Source organism: Larus michahellis, chromosome 1, assembly GCF_964199755.1.
Source record: "Larus michahellis chromosome 1, bLarMic1.1, whole genome shotgun sequence".
Lineage (NCBI taxonomy): Eukaryota > Metazoa > Chordata > Aves > Charadriiformes > Laridae > Larus > Larus michahellis.
In genome coordinates, this window is record NC_133896.1 from 65800854 (window position 1) to 65816830 (window position 15977).

The following is a 15977-nucleotide window of genomic DNA, read 5'->3' on the forward strand; positions in this document are numbered from 1 at the left end:
CTTAATGATGGGGCAGAGTCCCCTCGCTGCTGGGGTGTCAGAAAGAGCACGCCTGAGAAGCAGTAATGGGTTTCTATAAAAGATTCCAGTGTGGCGGGAGGGCAACCACTGGCCTGATAGCTACCTGGAAATGTCAAACGTTTAAAAAATTATCGCAGCAGAAACTGTAGTCAGTGAGCTCTAAATAGATCAATCTGTACAACTTACTCTTTAGTACACAAAGGATAAAACCACATGTTCTGAATTGAGGATAACAGAACTTGGCTCAGCACCTAGGTTAAATAAACAGTTGTAACCCCTGGAAAATAACATTGCAAAGCATGGAAAAAAACTACGTTGATGCAAGAGCTACAAAAGCACTTTATAAAATGAAGCCTTTTTATTAAAGAAAAATGAAAACTGTCACCTTCCCCCTACTGACAGCTACTTAAGAAGAAATAAAGACCCTACATGATTTCTTAACTGAAGGCATGCCTTTGGTTTAAAAGATTCCCAGTGGCAGAAGAGCCACAGAGCACTAGATGAAAGTAACTCTCTGCAAATATTCCTGCATCCATCACTGCCTAATAGACCTCCGAGTGAACTGTAAGAATGGCACCGCAGATGATTTCACGAGCTGAAGGCATTCTGTACCTCAGGGCTGCCCTTATACGTTTTGTTTCTCTCAGCAGGTTCTCAGCTGTGGTGATTATTGACGCTTGCTAGGTGTGGGTATACGTGCAAGTCTGAGGCAGCACGTGAACGACACCAAATGCACGACTCCACTGTGTCAGGTATAATTAAGCTACTCTGCAACTCTCCCGGTGTTTGGAGGAAGATCAGCCCAGGGAATGAATGGGAACCAGCTGACATCCATCCAACGCATGCAGTCACATCGCTGGTTGAAAGGAAGGTCTCTCCGAAAAGGGAGGAAGAAAAAAAGGTGGCAAGAGATGGAGGACCAGAGCAATCCTGATATATTATTTCCCTGAAAGAGTACAAGGCACTCTACTTTGAAAAAGCCTCTGATAGTAACTCTGTAAGGTCAGAGTACTCCTTTGTCTTTCCTATTACTGTAAACAGCAAAAGAAAAAGGGAGCTATCATCTTGCTGGAGTGCACCACCATTTCTTTAAGATGACAGAAACCACATTCCTTCACTACTTGTAACTGCTCCTTCTCCTACATCATCTTGGACGCATAAACAGAAGCATTTATAGCACTTCTCCTCTTCCTCTTACACATGCAGAAACTATCTCTGCAGAGCAACCTCTACTCCTCATTACTTATGGCATTTGGTCAAGGAAGAAACAGTATGAAAAGGGCAGACTCGCCAGCCGGAGCATCCCACCAGCCGTGCCTGCCGAAGCGCTGCCTGCCGTGCTTCCCATGACCCGGGCCAAGGCCTCCGCTGGAAGCAATCCTACTGCTCTGCCACAGGGAAAAAACTAACTCAGCACCTCAGAGAATAGGGTATCACCTTTTCAAAGTAAAGTAAAATGTGCTTTTTGGCACTGTAAACACCCTGGGGTTATTCTCCACGCTCCCAGATGCCTCCTCCTACTTGCAAACATCCAGCTGCAAAGCGCTCTAGTGCTGTCACTGCTTCCCATGAAAGGTGATGCTGCCGTGTGACAGGGTAAAAGCCTGGCGTTATTGAGGTTTATGAGTGAGTAGCCACAGGACACGCTGAAGGGCTGTTCTGTTTTCCTTTGTATGACATCTCTATGCATTTTGTGGAAGTGAACTAGTCTTCAACCTACCAAAAAAAAATCATGCCAAGTTTATTCTTTGTTACTGTCAGTAAGCAGTATAAATTTGTTTCCATCAAACGCTCTGATTAAATACAGTATCTTCTTGCAATTCTCTTATTGTTATTTTGAACTATTTTAAATATTTATTTCTTAAGCACACTATACGCAGTTACAGAAGATAGATCTTGCTGTACAGGTACAGTGGCGGTAAGATGCAAACTTTTTATTTGGCCATTGCATCAGTCCTTTTCTGAGGTGACTTGGACTTGTATGAAAACAGTATGGCAGGATTTAAAACACAAGGCAAAAAGAGTCTGTCAGCAGGGTGGTTATCTGTATGAGCCACTAGAGGACAATGTAACTCAAATTATTAGTAAAATAATTCGTAATTAAACTTTACTGGTAATCAAGCACTGAACATTAAACTTGCAGGATAGAGCAATTGAGCCAGATGCTTTTACTAGGGCACATTTCCAGAGAGGATTCCCTTATGAACTACTGTTATGTGTAAAAACCAAATTAAACCAAGAGGTGGAGCTAATGATACACGAGCAATGTTTTAATGGCTGTAAATTATTTTCAGTCCCAGTCAGCGGCTGAACATGGTGCAACCGTTCTAATGGATTGGTGCCAAAGAAGAAGGAAAAGGCCTTTCTATGAAACTATAGAAAACAACAGAGTCCTTGTCAGCATTGCATCTAATTACACGTGAGCATTAATTGTGGAAGATGTCAGTCACATAGCATGTCTAATGAACCTACACATAACAGAACAGACCACAAGAAATTAAAAACAGAAGGCTCAGTTGAGATAAAGTCTGTTCAGGTCACCTGTCCACTACTACTTAGATATATTTTCAGACTTGCCATATATGAAAAGTCAAAGACATCTCTAGGTTTTACAGGGGCAAGGACCATATCTCTACCATACAAACTTCACTTCAATCCTGGCAGGTCTCCAAACATCAGTGGAATAATAAATATTAAATAATAAACTTTTGTACTCGTGCCGGTTTTCGCTGGGGTAGAGTTAATGTTCTTCATAGTAGCTAGTATGGGGCTGTGTTTTGGATTTGTGCTGGAAACAGTGTTGATAATACAGGGATGTTTTAGTTACTGCTGAGCAGGGCTTATACACAGTTAAGGCCTTTTCTGCTCCTTGCACCACCCCACCAGCGAGTAGGCTGAGGGTGTGCAAGATGTTGGGAGGGGACACAGCTGGGACAGATGGCCCCAACTGACCACAGGGGTATTCCATACCATGTGATGTCACGCTCAGCATATAAAGCTGGTGATAGAAGGAGGAAGTGGGACACATTCAGAGTTACGATGTTTGTCTTCTCAAATAACAAGAGTGATGGAGCCCTGCTTTCCTGGAGGTGGCTGAACACCTGACTGCCAATGGGAAGCAGTAAATGAATTCCTTGTTTTTCCTTGCTTTCACATGTGGCTTTTGCTCTACCTATTAAACTGTCTTTATCTCAACCCATGAGTTTTCTCACTTTTAATCTTACGATTCTCTCCCCCGTCCCACTGGGAGGAGGGTGAGCGAGTGGCTGTGTGGTGCTTGGTTGCTGGCTGGGTTTAAACCATGACAGTACTTCTTACCAAAATTAAATGCAATGTTTATGAACATATTATTCATTTTTGATTCAGTGTAGATTTTTACAATGCTGTATTCCATATGCTACACACAGAGCGCATTATATTAATTGTATGTGTAGACACTTTGTAATATCAAACAATGCAAGTGAGAAGGTACTTTAAAATGAAAGAATGGAAATATCTAACTTTGAAAACAATGAGAAAGGGCTTTAAAAAAAATATGATTCCCCCATGGTCATTTTTTTATTAGAACACCCCCATTGTTGCCCAAGGAAGCCACTTGTTACGGCCTTGTGTCCTATCAATATACCTAAGGAAAGCAAACTGGTCAAGGGACAGTGACCTGAAGCAGGGTATTCTCATCTCCAAGATGAGAAGGGAACTCTGCGGCTCTTGATTTCTTGAACTGTGGACCCATAGACTGAACTTACTGAAAACTGGTGTTGTTTTGAAGCCTTCTTGTTAAAGTGAATGCAGTTCCGTTAACTATTTTGATTCTATCTTGGAGTACATAAAAGACTTTTTTTATTTCTAGCTTATATCAACTAGTTTTTGTGCCACACAAAATCGGGGAACTAGTGTTTGGGCCTTTTCCCTACATTTATTTCATCCAAGTTTTCATTAAAAGATTACAGGTCCTTACTGCAGTAAAATATACTATTTTTCACACTGCAAAACAGCCTTATAATCAGAAATTAAGTATATGCCCCAAACTACCCTGAATAAATCACTACTGATCTGTTGGAATATGCAAGCCATAGCATGATGCTGTGCGTAACTTTCTAATTTTCAGAACTCATGAGGGAAGAGAACAATGGAAAATTTATGTACTTCCAATTTAATGGCACTGTATTATAGCTGATGCAGTATAAAATCCCGTTCAATCTGATGACAGTTTTATTGCACTAGCAGTAAATTGAATGTAATAGGAAGTTTATGCTCAGACTAATATCCATGATCTCATGTGTTTGTTGACAAGTCTCACTGTAAATTTGTATGTCATGTTTACTTTACTCTGCAGAGGAAAATTAAAGGTATATTTTTCATGAGGAACAATAGGCATATCACGGAAAATACAATTTAACTAGGGTTCAAATTAATTACAAACATGCTGACTTCACATGGAGCAGCACTACCAGCACAACTTTGGCCAAAAATAGGCTTGGGACGTCCTTCAGGATCATTCTGTCACAAAACTAACCTCATTTATAAGTGATTTTGGCTTCTTTTTTAATATATTGTTTTTATCTACTTGGCAACATGCAGGTATGAATAAATTAATGAGAAATTATGAGGAAAAAAATTAACCAAACCCTTAAGTATCTTTGATCCGTTATTTTTAGAATACACAGATACACCCTTAGAAACTTTAAAGCCCAATTATATCTCCTCTTTAGAGGAGATTAACTTCTAATGTGAACTACGGGCACATTTTTTGTTTTCTGTAAACAAAGGAAAATCTAATTCTGCATCATACAGAGAATTCTTCTCACCAGCACGATGTAGCAGGACACCAGGACACCACTGGAAAGCCAGCCCTCCTCCTTTCTACTGATGGAAGAATCCAAAGAGGAAAATAGTACAAGGTAAAATCCCAGAAAGAGCCTTGCCATGCCAGGGAGGAGGCAGCCAGGGAGCACTCTCTGGACTGCAGAAATACCCCGCTTGCCCTGATTTTTCATTCTGAAGGGATAAGGAAAGTTGAGAGAGGAGAGGATGGAAGGGGGAATAGAAAAGCGAGGACCATTTTCTTTTATTTAGCACCAACTGTTTAAAATCCCCAAAGAAGTTCCTCTAGACTAGCCTTAAAATTCCCCTCTCTTGTATACAGGAATACTCACCCTGAACTTGAAAGAATGACATTTTCCACATTTCCACATATATTTAAAACCATAATGGGACTTCATGGATGACCTGGAGTGGCCTGGTCTGATCCTTTTGCAGAATTTGCAGACCAATCCTCCTGATTCACAGATGTAGATGCCTAGCTAAGCAGGGATGGAGCATCTCTTGCAGACCCATTTTTGCTTCCCTTTCAATACACAGATATGTCTATATCCCAAAACAAATTGTTTCAAAGATTCTTCTTCCTTATTGTTAAAAGTCTGCATCCTCCTTTTTAATCTGAATTTATCTGATCTCATCCTTCAAAAAGTTTCATTCAGGTGGCATTATTAGAGTCCATGATGTCGTATCTGATCTAACCAGCTGTATTGACATAATACTTTAAGAGCACAAATACAGCTCGTATTGTCCAAACCCACAAACCACTAACTTTTGCAATTATGTACAATTCTGACATTCCTTAGCTTTTGATATATGATTCATTGTCTCAAAACCAGAAAAAAAACAGGCGTGCTATTGTGCACAAGGCATTGTTGAAAATACATCCGTAGAATAACATAAGTACCTATAATCTTTCCCTTCCATGGATTTACGTACAGAATGACAACACTATCAAAGACAAGGATGAAAAAAGCTACATATTTGTTAGCTATAGCATATTGGACAGAAGCCAGATCAAGATAATCTATATTTCAAATTCCTTCACCAGCAACATCTCTTAAATAAAGCATTTACGTCTAATAACTTAATCATCTGAAATGCTCAATGCATTTAACTGGAATGGCTAAATCTAAAGAAGTAAGGTGAATTTCTATCAAGGGCAATTAAATGGCCCATTTATGTAGTTATCGCAGAGTTTGAAACCCATAATATTTAACATTGTAAATCCTGCTACTTATACATCCCTATAAAATATCTATTTTATTGACTTTAATAAATAAGTATATATAAAAATATAGAACTAAGGAATGTTCTGGTTCTTCAGGTATTTAATTTTTCTGCTAAGTATTATGGCCACGTAATATTATAATGACTTCTTTATAAACTGATATAAACAACAAATCTCTAATCATATGCCTTTATCTGAAAAATAATGGTTCGATTTGACCACATTTATAGCCATTAATGCATTAGTATTAACGCAGTAATTATATATCAATTATATTAATATATTAATTATAACTAATATTAGCACCCTACTACAAACACTGCTAGAATATTCCTAATTCCTTCAAAGGAAGAGAAACTTTACCAAACTAAACCATATAAAAACAATTTGAGGGGAAATTCAGACTCCAGGGTTATGACACAGTTTAGTTAATATGATCTTTCTGCATATCTGCAGAATGATGTCATACGTTAACATATCATCATTGCAAACAGCAAAATATCAATTAGCTGGAAAAAGTTTTGCCACGAAAAGGACATTGTGGAGGTCATTTTGTTTAAACTTAAAACTCTGCTACAGCTCTAGTGGCATTAAACATTTCTAAGAAGTGGGATGATTTATTTCTAAATACCACTCTGACTGGGTAAATGAAAGATGATGACACATCCATGCCTTGGAGCAGGCTGATAACAGCATCTTGCCAATGCAACAGTCTCCAGGAAGAGTCTTCCCAAAGTCCATTCATGCCTGTACTGGCCTTCAAATTTCTCTGGGAACCAATGGACAAATCCATGGCCCAAAAGCCAGTCCCACTCCCGCTTACAGAATCATAGAATTGTTTATGTTGGAAAAACCTTTAAGATCATTGAGTCCAACCATTAACACAAGACTGTCAAGTCCACCACTAAACCATGTTCCTAAGCACCAGGTCTGCACATCTTTTAAATACCTCTAGGGGTGGTGACACCACTTCCCTGTTGTCCTGGTTTGAGATAGAACAGAAACAATTTTCTATTCAGCAATTTTATTTTTCAGTTAAGTCTTTTCTAAGTAACTGCACTTTCTAAACCAAAGGCGTATTTTTCAGACAGTGTCTGCTTCCAGAGTGATAACATCTGATGTTTGTAGTTAATACCAAGGAATGGCAAGCAGAGAGGCTCTTGCTTATCCTTATTCCTATAACCAACCAAGGTCAGCTCACTTTGTTGTGTGCCACGTTGGAAGGTCAGAAGCAGAAGAGCATAGAGGGGTCGCACCTGTGGGGAGGAGCAGACAGGACAGGTGACCCAGAACTGACCAACAGGGTATTCCATCCCCTCTGCATCGTGCTCAGTATCAAAGCTGAGGCTCAAACCTGGGCAGCCTGTTCCAGTGTTTGACAACTCTTTCAGTGAAGAAATTTTTCCTAATATTCAAGCTTTCCCTGGCACAACTTGAGGCCATTTCCTCTTGTCCTATCGCTTGTCACTTGGGAGAAGAGATGGGCCCCCACCTCTATACAAACCTTCTTTCAGGTAGTTGTAGAGAGCGATAAGGTCTCCTCTCAGCCTCCTTTTCTCCAGACTAAACAACCCCAGCTCCTTCAGCCGCTTCTCATAGGACTTGCTCTCTAGACCCATCCCCAGCTCCCTCCATGCCATGTTGTTGCTGCCATCCACCCAGCCCCATTGCTGGGGGAGCAGGATGGGTTAGGGTTAGGGTCCCGGGATCCTCGTGCTCTGGTCGGGATGAAAAGCACGGGGCAGGAGCGTGCAGCCAGGAGCAGACAGGGCACTACCTGCTAACGTCACACTTCAGCCAAGTTGTTTTGCTCCAGCCTCATTACTCCCACTGCACTGAACAGTCCCTGAGTAACAAACGCTTGAGACTGCACCCTCTGAAGCGGGGCTGTTGCATGCTCTACATCACTGATTACCCCATGGCTGACTGGGTACTATTATAAAGATACTAAACTCAAATTGTTCTTGCCAGATTAGCTCAGAGAAAAAATAAAGAAAAATAAAAAAAAAGGAGGGGGGTCTGCGACGTTTTGGACTGAGCGGTAATTTATTATTTTTTCCCCTAATTACAACCTTTCCTATGAAGGTTGTTGCTTTCTATCCACAATTTAAGAAGCCAGCAGCAGTGATTCTACATGACAATGCCTGAAGGCAGGCTTTTTGATGGAGGATCCACACGGGCCTTTTCAAGCTCATCAAGAAACCAAGAGCTGGTTTTAAAGCCTAACTGATCACTTGGGGAGAGGCATCTGCCAGTTATACGTATCCCTTTGAGAGGCCATCTGTCAGGTGCAAAGTGCCAAATTTCCTTCTAGAAGGAGGGGGCACCGGCTAACCAACAAAAGAGAAGTTGTGCTAACTGGATGTGGGTCTGTGGTCGGTTTAAGCCCAGCGGCGCCACAGCTGCTGCCCCCACGTCCTGACCCTCCCTTGGGCCAGCGCTAGCTTTCACATCATCAGCCAGATCAGGGGCAACAAGCCACCCCAGAAAACAAACAAACGAAAAGTTAGTTTTAATGGTATTTATACTCCCTGACATTGCTGACAGGGTGGACACGCTTGTGCTAGCAGGAGGTAGGGAATAGGAAGACATGCCATTTCGATTTTGGATACGTTTGCTGCTCAGCAGCAACTATATGATCTATTCCAAGTACCAGAGGTGGAAACCCAGCCCCATCGACGTAAGTGGTAAAATATACATAGCCTCCAGCAGGAATAAGATTTCACTATATGCACTGAAGCGGCGAGATGCAGGGAACAGTAAAGTGAATTCCTGAGGATGGAAAGGAGGAAAGAGGAAAGACACCACAGCACCTAAATAACAGGGGTGAGCTTGACTACTTTAGGACCCACAGCGCTTGGTTGGACTGAAAAAAATACATCCCTGTTTGACTGCTTGTTTTGCATTGCTTTCTGCTGTCTTACGCAAACTTTTGATGTCAGGATGGTTTCAGAGCTCCCTGTGGTAACCCGTCTGTGAGCATGCCGGGCAGTGACTCCGTTCTCCCATGTTTCGGGCATGGAGCTAGGCTTCTTGTAAGCTTTCCATTCCCCACGGCAACGGCCTCCCCTCCTCCTTAGGACTCAGAGCTATTTTAATTAAAGCTTGCTGCTAGCTCAATCCTAACCTTCCTTACATTCCTCATATCAGTAATCAAGCCGCGCTGTCGAGGGATGCACGTGCCGGGCCAGGGCTCTCAGCTCAGCCTCCCCATCCTGCACCACGCTCCAACACTATCCAAGCTCTGCTTTTTTTTCAATTTGCATGCCAAGCCAATCTTTGGCCTTGTAAATACCAGCTAGACATTGCAATATCATTGTTGGTGAGCAAGTGCCTCTGCCTTCTCCCGCTGTGGGAGGACCGTGCTGCAGCGCCGTGTTAGAGCCGAGGAAGCTGAGAGCATGTCGACATACAGACCCAGGCCTGGGCAGCAGCACTCATAAATCCGGCGCCTCAGACAGTGCAGCTAAATTAGTAGGGGGCTGAGTTCAAATTAATGAGACATGTAATTAATCCCGATCCTCGACTCACAAAAGATCATTAAAATCATAGAAAAATGGATCTCAACTGGGCCCCATGGCAGCATCTAGTCCATTTGTCTTTCCCAGGACAGGAGTAACTACATCTATGTCATTCCTGGTATCTGTCTAATCTCTTCTTAAACACGTCCAATAACAGATCCCATCACCTTCCCCAGAAAATCGCCTCCTGACTTCACTTTTGCCTTTGTCAGAAACCACTTTTGAATGTCTAATTTGAACCCGACTCTTTCGGCTGCAAGTGGAAAACAGTATTTTTTCTCTGACCCACAAAAGGCAGGAAAATAAATGCATCTGCTCCTTTCTGCAGGAGTATTCCATTTACCCACCCTACCCATCTACACCCACCTCTCTCTCCTCTACCAACAGAAAAGCACGTGAGAAGTGAGGATCCCAGATATCTCCTACCATAGAGAAAACTTGTTAGATGTCCTTCCATGAAATACAGCAGAAATGTAGGGAGATGGGCAGTGATGACAATGGTAACTAGATGTCGGGGGGGTGGGGGGGAGGAATAGGAGACCCCGATTAACACTCCATATTCCCTCTGTACCCGGCTCCTCACAGTGGATTGAGAGGGAAGAAATATATTGAAAGAAACCAAGGAGAAACCATTAATACTTTTTAGAAAGTAGTGTGAATAAATAGCTAAAGGATACAAAGAAACTATTTGCAAGTACAAATCTATTTCAAGCAGTCATCTGCTGGGACATTCCCTATTGTTCTGCAGAGGAGCTGCAAGAATTCAGCATCAAAGCAGCTCTGTAAACCCATGCTCATGGCAGAGCTTCCCTTGTCAAAATTATTCTTGCAGATTGCCAGCTGCAGAGGTGTTTAAAAGCTTTTTGTGAATCTGCACCCACCGCCCTCCCAATGGCAGAGTATTTCAAGTTCCCCTTAAAAAAATATCAATATGGTAAAAAACGTTCCTAAGAATGGAGGAGCAACATGAAAGTTAAAGGTCGGTAATTCTTCTTCTCCAGAGGACAGAGACATGGCATCTTTAAACAAACACATCTGTGCCACAAAATTCAAGCCCTATCATGTGGTCAATTCTGTCAGTATTAAGAGAGAGTATTTCCTCAAAGTCAGGAGTAATTTCAATAATTAAAACCCATGTAACATTACCCATCTGCTGCAAGAAGCAGCACGGCATTCTGCAGCTTATTTGACCTTGTGTGCAGAACACACACCCACCCCTGCTTATTCTTCTGTGGCATGAGCTGAAACATCAGTTCAGATACAGGAGCTGATTAATATTAAAAAGATGAAAAGGGCTTGATGACTAATGCCTTTTTTTTCCTCAAAGATTTAGCATTTTTATTTTAGGTCATATATTTGAGTGACTTAGGTGGCAAATATAGCTGAAGATAAGTACCTCATCTGTCTGTAAACTACATTCTTTAGGACTGAATTTTACACATAATTTTTATTCATTACAGCACACACAGTGATCCATGAATACGAATGACTACGTAGAAGATTTGATAAGTAAACTGCACTAAAGGTTATTTGAATTTATTGGTATGGACAGTGAAAATACCTGTTCTCAGAAAGTGTCTCTAACATGGTAGTACTCTCGACTGTTCAACATAAATTGGTTTGAAACCTGACCTTGGCTTTTATAATCTGCCCTTTATTTATTTTAATACTGACTGCATATTTCACAGATTTACTTTATATACATATATTACAGTCAGCAGTAGCGATTTTTACATTGACAGTTTTCTATCATGTCCTTAAAAGACTGAGGAAACAAGATTCTCATTGCTCGGCACGCAGGGCAGAAATACAAATGTAATACATGCCATAGGAACACAGTGCAAGGGCTGACTACTAATGTCCTAATCTCTGGGAGAGTTACTCAAGCATGTTGCTCATGGCAGCACAGCCTCAGAATTAAATTATTCTTTTGGAAATTGAATAAACACTGAATATTATTCACTGCCTGCAATGCATCAAAACAGAAAAAAATGCCATCAAATGCCATATTTACTCAGGGAGTAAAATATTAGTCACATTCTGGGATTGTTTGACTTTGGATATTAAAATGATGCTTAAATCTATTTTTTTTTTATTCTTTTGTATTCCCCTTTAAAACCACTGCTGTTTTCCTTTCAGCATTGGCTTCCACTGGACTTCCATCCAGCTCATGATGGGTGTTGGTCTGATAGAAGAAGCCTTCTGCTGAAACGGATTATTGAATTATTAATAAGATACGGCTAAAAGAACTGAACTGGGAATGCCCACGAAAAACTTAAAGCAGCCCTTTATTTACCTAAGTATAATATTCACTAAAGCAGTGATAACTTTCTATAAATACCTTGTGGCATGAGGGGGACAGTATCTAATGGCAAATAGCAAGCGATCTCGGTGATTGTTGAAGCACATGAGAGCAAAGGGACTCGGCAGCTCTTGGTGCAAAAAGCCCCAAGCTCAGCATGAGAAGGAAGCAGTTTCCCTGTCCTTGCTGAGGTTGTTATCAAGGACGTTGATAAACGAAGAACTGCTCTTTTTCCAGATTTATGGAAATCCAGACCAACATGCCCACGTGACAAGTCGAGGGGAAAACATTTTTCTTCCAAAGGCACATTCACCTAAGCCTTATCTGTCTCAATATCAGTGTTTCCAAATTGTGAATTCAGCCTTCGCTCAAGCCTTTGAGCCTGCTGGTGACAGCTGGGCAAAACGGGGGTGCCAGACCGGCCCCCCTGCCCAGCTCAGACACAGGGGAGACACCGGCAGCGTTACAGCCTCCCATCCAAGCCCTCGGCAGTGATTCCCCCCGAGATGCAAGGGCACCCACGTGTAACGTTGGAGTGCTGGACTTTAAATCTCCAGATACTGAGAAGAAACTTCCGTGGCAGCGAAGGATTGCAGCCCAAAGTCTTAATTGCTCCCTCTGCTCTCTCACATCCCAGCAGGCCACTGCTGATTGATAGCTCATGCTCCCTTCGTTTTGTTTCTTTTCTAACTGATTTTTAATATAAAATATAAGAAAACATTAGAGGACGGCTCCAAGCTCATTACAGTGTTCTTAAATTTCCTCTGAGTTTTTAAAGTATTCAACCAAGACCCTGATGTAACATCATTACTAATGAAATCCAATATTAGTTTCAGCAAATAACTATTTAAATGCCAAGTTTCTCAGTTCTTATTCTGTTGTATGACCAATGGCTTGATACAGCACAACTGAATTCAGTTATATGCAGAAAAAAAAAAAAAAAAAGCACAGCAGAATAATCAATCTGGTAAAATGACAGACGTCCGGAGGGAGGAAAAACAACATCACACTTGAACTAGGTCAGAATTCAGACAAGCAACAGGAGTAAGATGAGATTTATGAACTTCCCCCCATTAATTGATCAACATATTCCATGTCATACCTACAAAATTGTGGACCATTCTCAGGTTTTTTCTCATTGAAATACTGCTACCAGTGTCTATAAGGAAGACGACCTAGGCTGCTAACAATTCCTTGGGCTCTTAATAATTAAACTGAGGTTACGTTTACCCAGCACCTCAACCAGAGAATCGGCTTTGCATCTTCCTGATCTTGTGTGCCTACGTACAAATATACATATGGGACATGGGATATGCATCACACCTACACCCTTTCACCATGATCTTTGTGCAGTGTGACGTAGGACATTGTCAAATACAAGGGTAGAACGGGAAAAATCCCCCAAACAGAACTTCTGGTGTAACCACAGCTTTTGGCAATGGATGACCCCTGCCGGAGACTGCACACTTGTTTAATAGCCTCTACCTTTGATCATGTGGAAGTTTCTGCGACACAGGTAATTTTTCTTCAGCTTGTACGGACTGCAAGTACCTCTTGTGAAAGACTGCAACCATGAGCAGAAAAAATTAATTGTGCAGCCGCATCTGTCTGTCCTTTACCCTCGGCAGACATTACTTTGCAGCAGTTTGTTGTCTCCTGCAGGAGTGGTGGAGCTGCAGCAAGCACAGGGAAGCGCTGAGCTGCTTTAGGAAAAGAACATCCCCATTACAAATCAGAGACATTAATTGTGTGGGAAGTACTAAGTCAAAATCCCTAGGTTTCCATAAAGTATGGATTTTTTTCTATGTGCAATTCAAAGCCTCAAGTTAAAGTTAAAAATCCATCTCTGGCCTTGGACCAGAGAAAGTAGGAACCATCGCTTTCCCTATGGACATTTCCAGCTATCATCACTAAATGGGAAGCTTCTGGAGACAGCTCTCACATAGCAACAAAAGGATGAATAAGACATGAGCCTCTGAATCCTAAATGTTTTTCCCCTACACTCCTGAGCCCCTCAGAGATCATGTTAGTTGAAGCTGGGTTTCAGGAGCATCTAGACAGAATTCAGATGTACTCTTTGTTTTTAGCCTAGCACACTGTGGTATCACAACTGCATCGTCTGAAACAGGCCTTTTTTTTCCTTGCTCTTATAAATGAATGTAGCATAAAGCCTAAACATTTTCCTCCGTCAGTCTCATTAAGGGACTGAAGCAGCTTTAGCACTGTTCCGACAGGCTGCTCTTTGACCCTGACTGAGCTGGCGTTTTGTTTAGAAACTGCTTTACTCATGAAACTACATACTTAAGAGAAGGCATGCTAGTTTTCTAACACAGGAGACAGATTTCAAGCAAAATTAAACATGCCTGTTCCAAACAGACTTTAATTTTGTTTCTTCTCATTCCCTTGGAGAAGTGTTTGGGTGACCCAGAGAAAGCCCAGTGAATCTCATCAAACTGTTTTCCTCTAATGTAAACATTGTACTGAAAGTCTTTCCTGCCCTTATGACTTGTTCTAAAGCCAGCAATAAAAAATCCCGCCCTGCTTAACACCACCACCAATTCAGTTTTTCCCTCTTCTCTACCATTTTTGGTCCTTTTTCTCCCTACTGGAGACTGCCAAAATACTTGTTTCTTCTGCCCCTCCAACCCTTACATCTTATTCCCTATTTCTTCAATAAGAGGTGTGAGTGTGCTGAACTTGCAACAAATAACAAAGTTCTCTCAAATATCTGTCATTTGAGTTAAACAAGGGTTGAGGAAAGATATACAAATGTGATTAGCTAATTAGTAATAGCTAAATTCAAAGTGGAAAGAAAAAAAAGATTGCTAATCTTGCAGGCTGCTCATTTGCCAAACTTCATCAACAAAGTGCATTACTACCCCAGTGATGACAAATGTTTTACGCTGTTTATTTATTTGCTAAAGAAGAAGAAAGCACCATACCCTAGTGACAAAAACCAGAAACAAAAACCAACCACAACAGTCTATGCCTCTGTGCTACCTCTCTCCTGGACGGTGGGACAGGCTGGTCTCAAAAATGCTGTTTTCCTCTGCAGCTTTATGAAATGAGGATACTGTTTGGCAATCAAAGTCCTTTTTTTAAAAAAAAAATAAAAATCAAAGTCCTTTTAAAAAAAAAAATAAAATCAAAGTTTTCTCCCAAGTTCATATTCATGGGAAAAACTTAATTGAGACAACCAAACCAAAGCCAAACCATCATTTTGAAAAAGAAAACCCAACTCTCAGTAAAACAGTCATGATACTCTTAGCTCTCAGCTTGGGAGAAGGAAAGGCTGGGGCACACTGTGGACATGACTTTTTGTCTCCGCAGTCCAGAACCCCATGGCTGAAAATGCGTATTTTATCATATATCAGCTAGTGTGTGTTAATTAGCCCATATTAAAAGCATACAATGGAGAACGTAAGTCATAATATGCTTGCATGTCACATGGCTGAGTTCAGTCTCACCAGATGTTAACAATGTCATACATTAGCCTGAGGATTTTAACATTTAGCAGCTATAAACGGGGTGGGGGGAGTGGGGGGGGTGGGAATATGTCTTTTCTTTCTTTTATGTTTGTCAGGGCCCTGAACATTTGCTTGAAATTAAGCGTAGTAAGTCAAGATTAGTCAGAACTTGATTAATCACACCTGAATCTTACTTTTCTCCTACTACAGAGCTACATTCACACATTTCACTTAGGCGTAACGTGCTGCAGTAAGGAATAGCCCATGCCACAAGCCCGAGCATCGGCGCCTTTCTCTTCTACAGAAATCCTAAGTCTGATCCAAATTCAGGGTAATCAGGGGAAGAATCTGGATAGGAAATCTTCAAACTGTCAGTTTGAAGAGCTTTGAATGGGATCCCACGTTTCTGGCAGGTGTTGGAACGGAAGGGGTAGGTAAGGCAGCAGCAGATCGCAAGGCACACGCCAGCCTGTGGCATAGCTACTTTCTTGCACTGGCCTTGAGGTGAAGCACCATCTCTCTGCCAGGATCTGAGCAAAAACCAAAGGCTCCCTTTCTCCCAGCCCTGGGAAATGGCTCGGAGACGGAGCTCCTTCTGATCGTACCATATATTTCAC

General features: G+C 41.5%; 1 protein-coding gene across 9 annotated transcripts in view; it reads right to left on the reverse strand.

The window, feature by feature from the left end:
• Positions 1 to 15977, reverse strand: part of BICD1 (BICD cargo adaptor 1) — a 184976-nt gene that overhangs the window by 55655 nt on the left and 113344 nt on the right. The gene's annotated exons all lie outside the window — the stretch shown is intronic.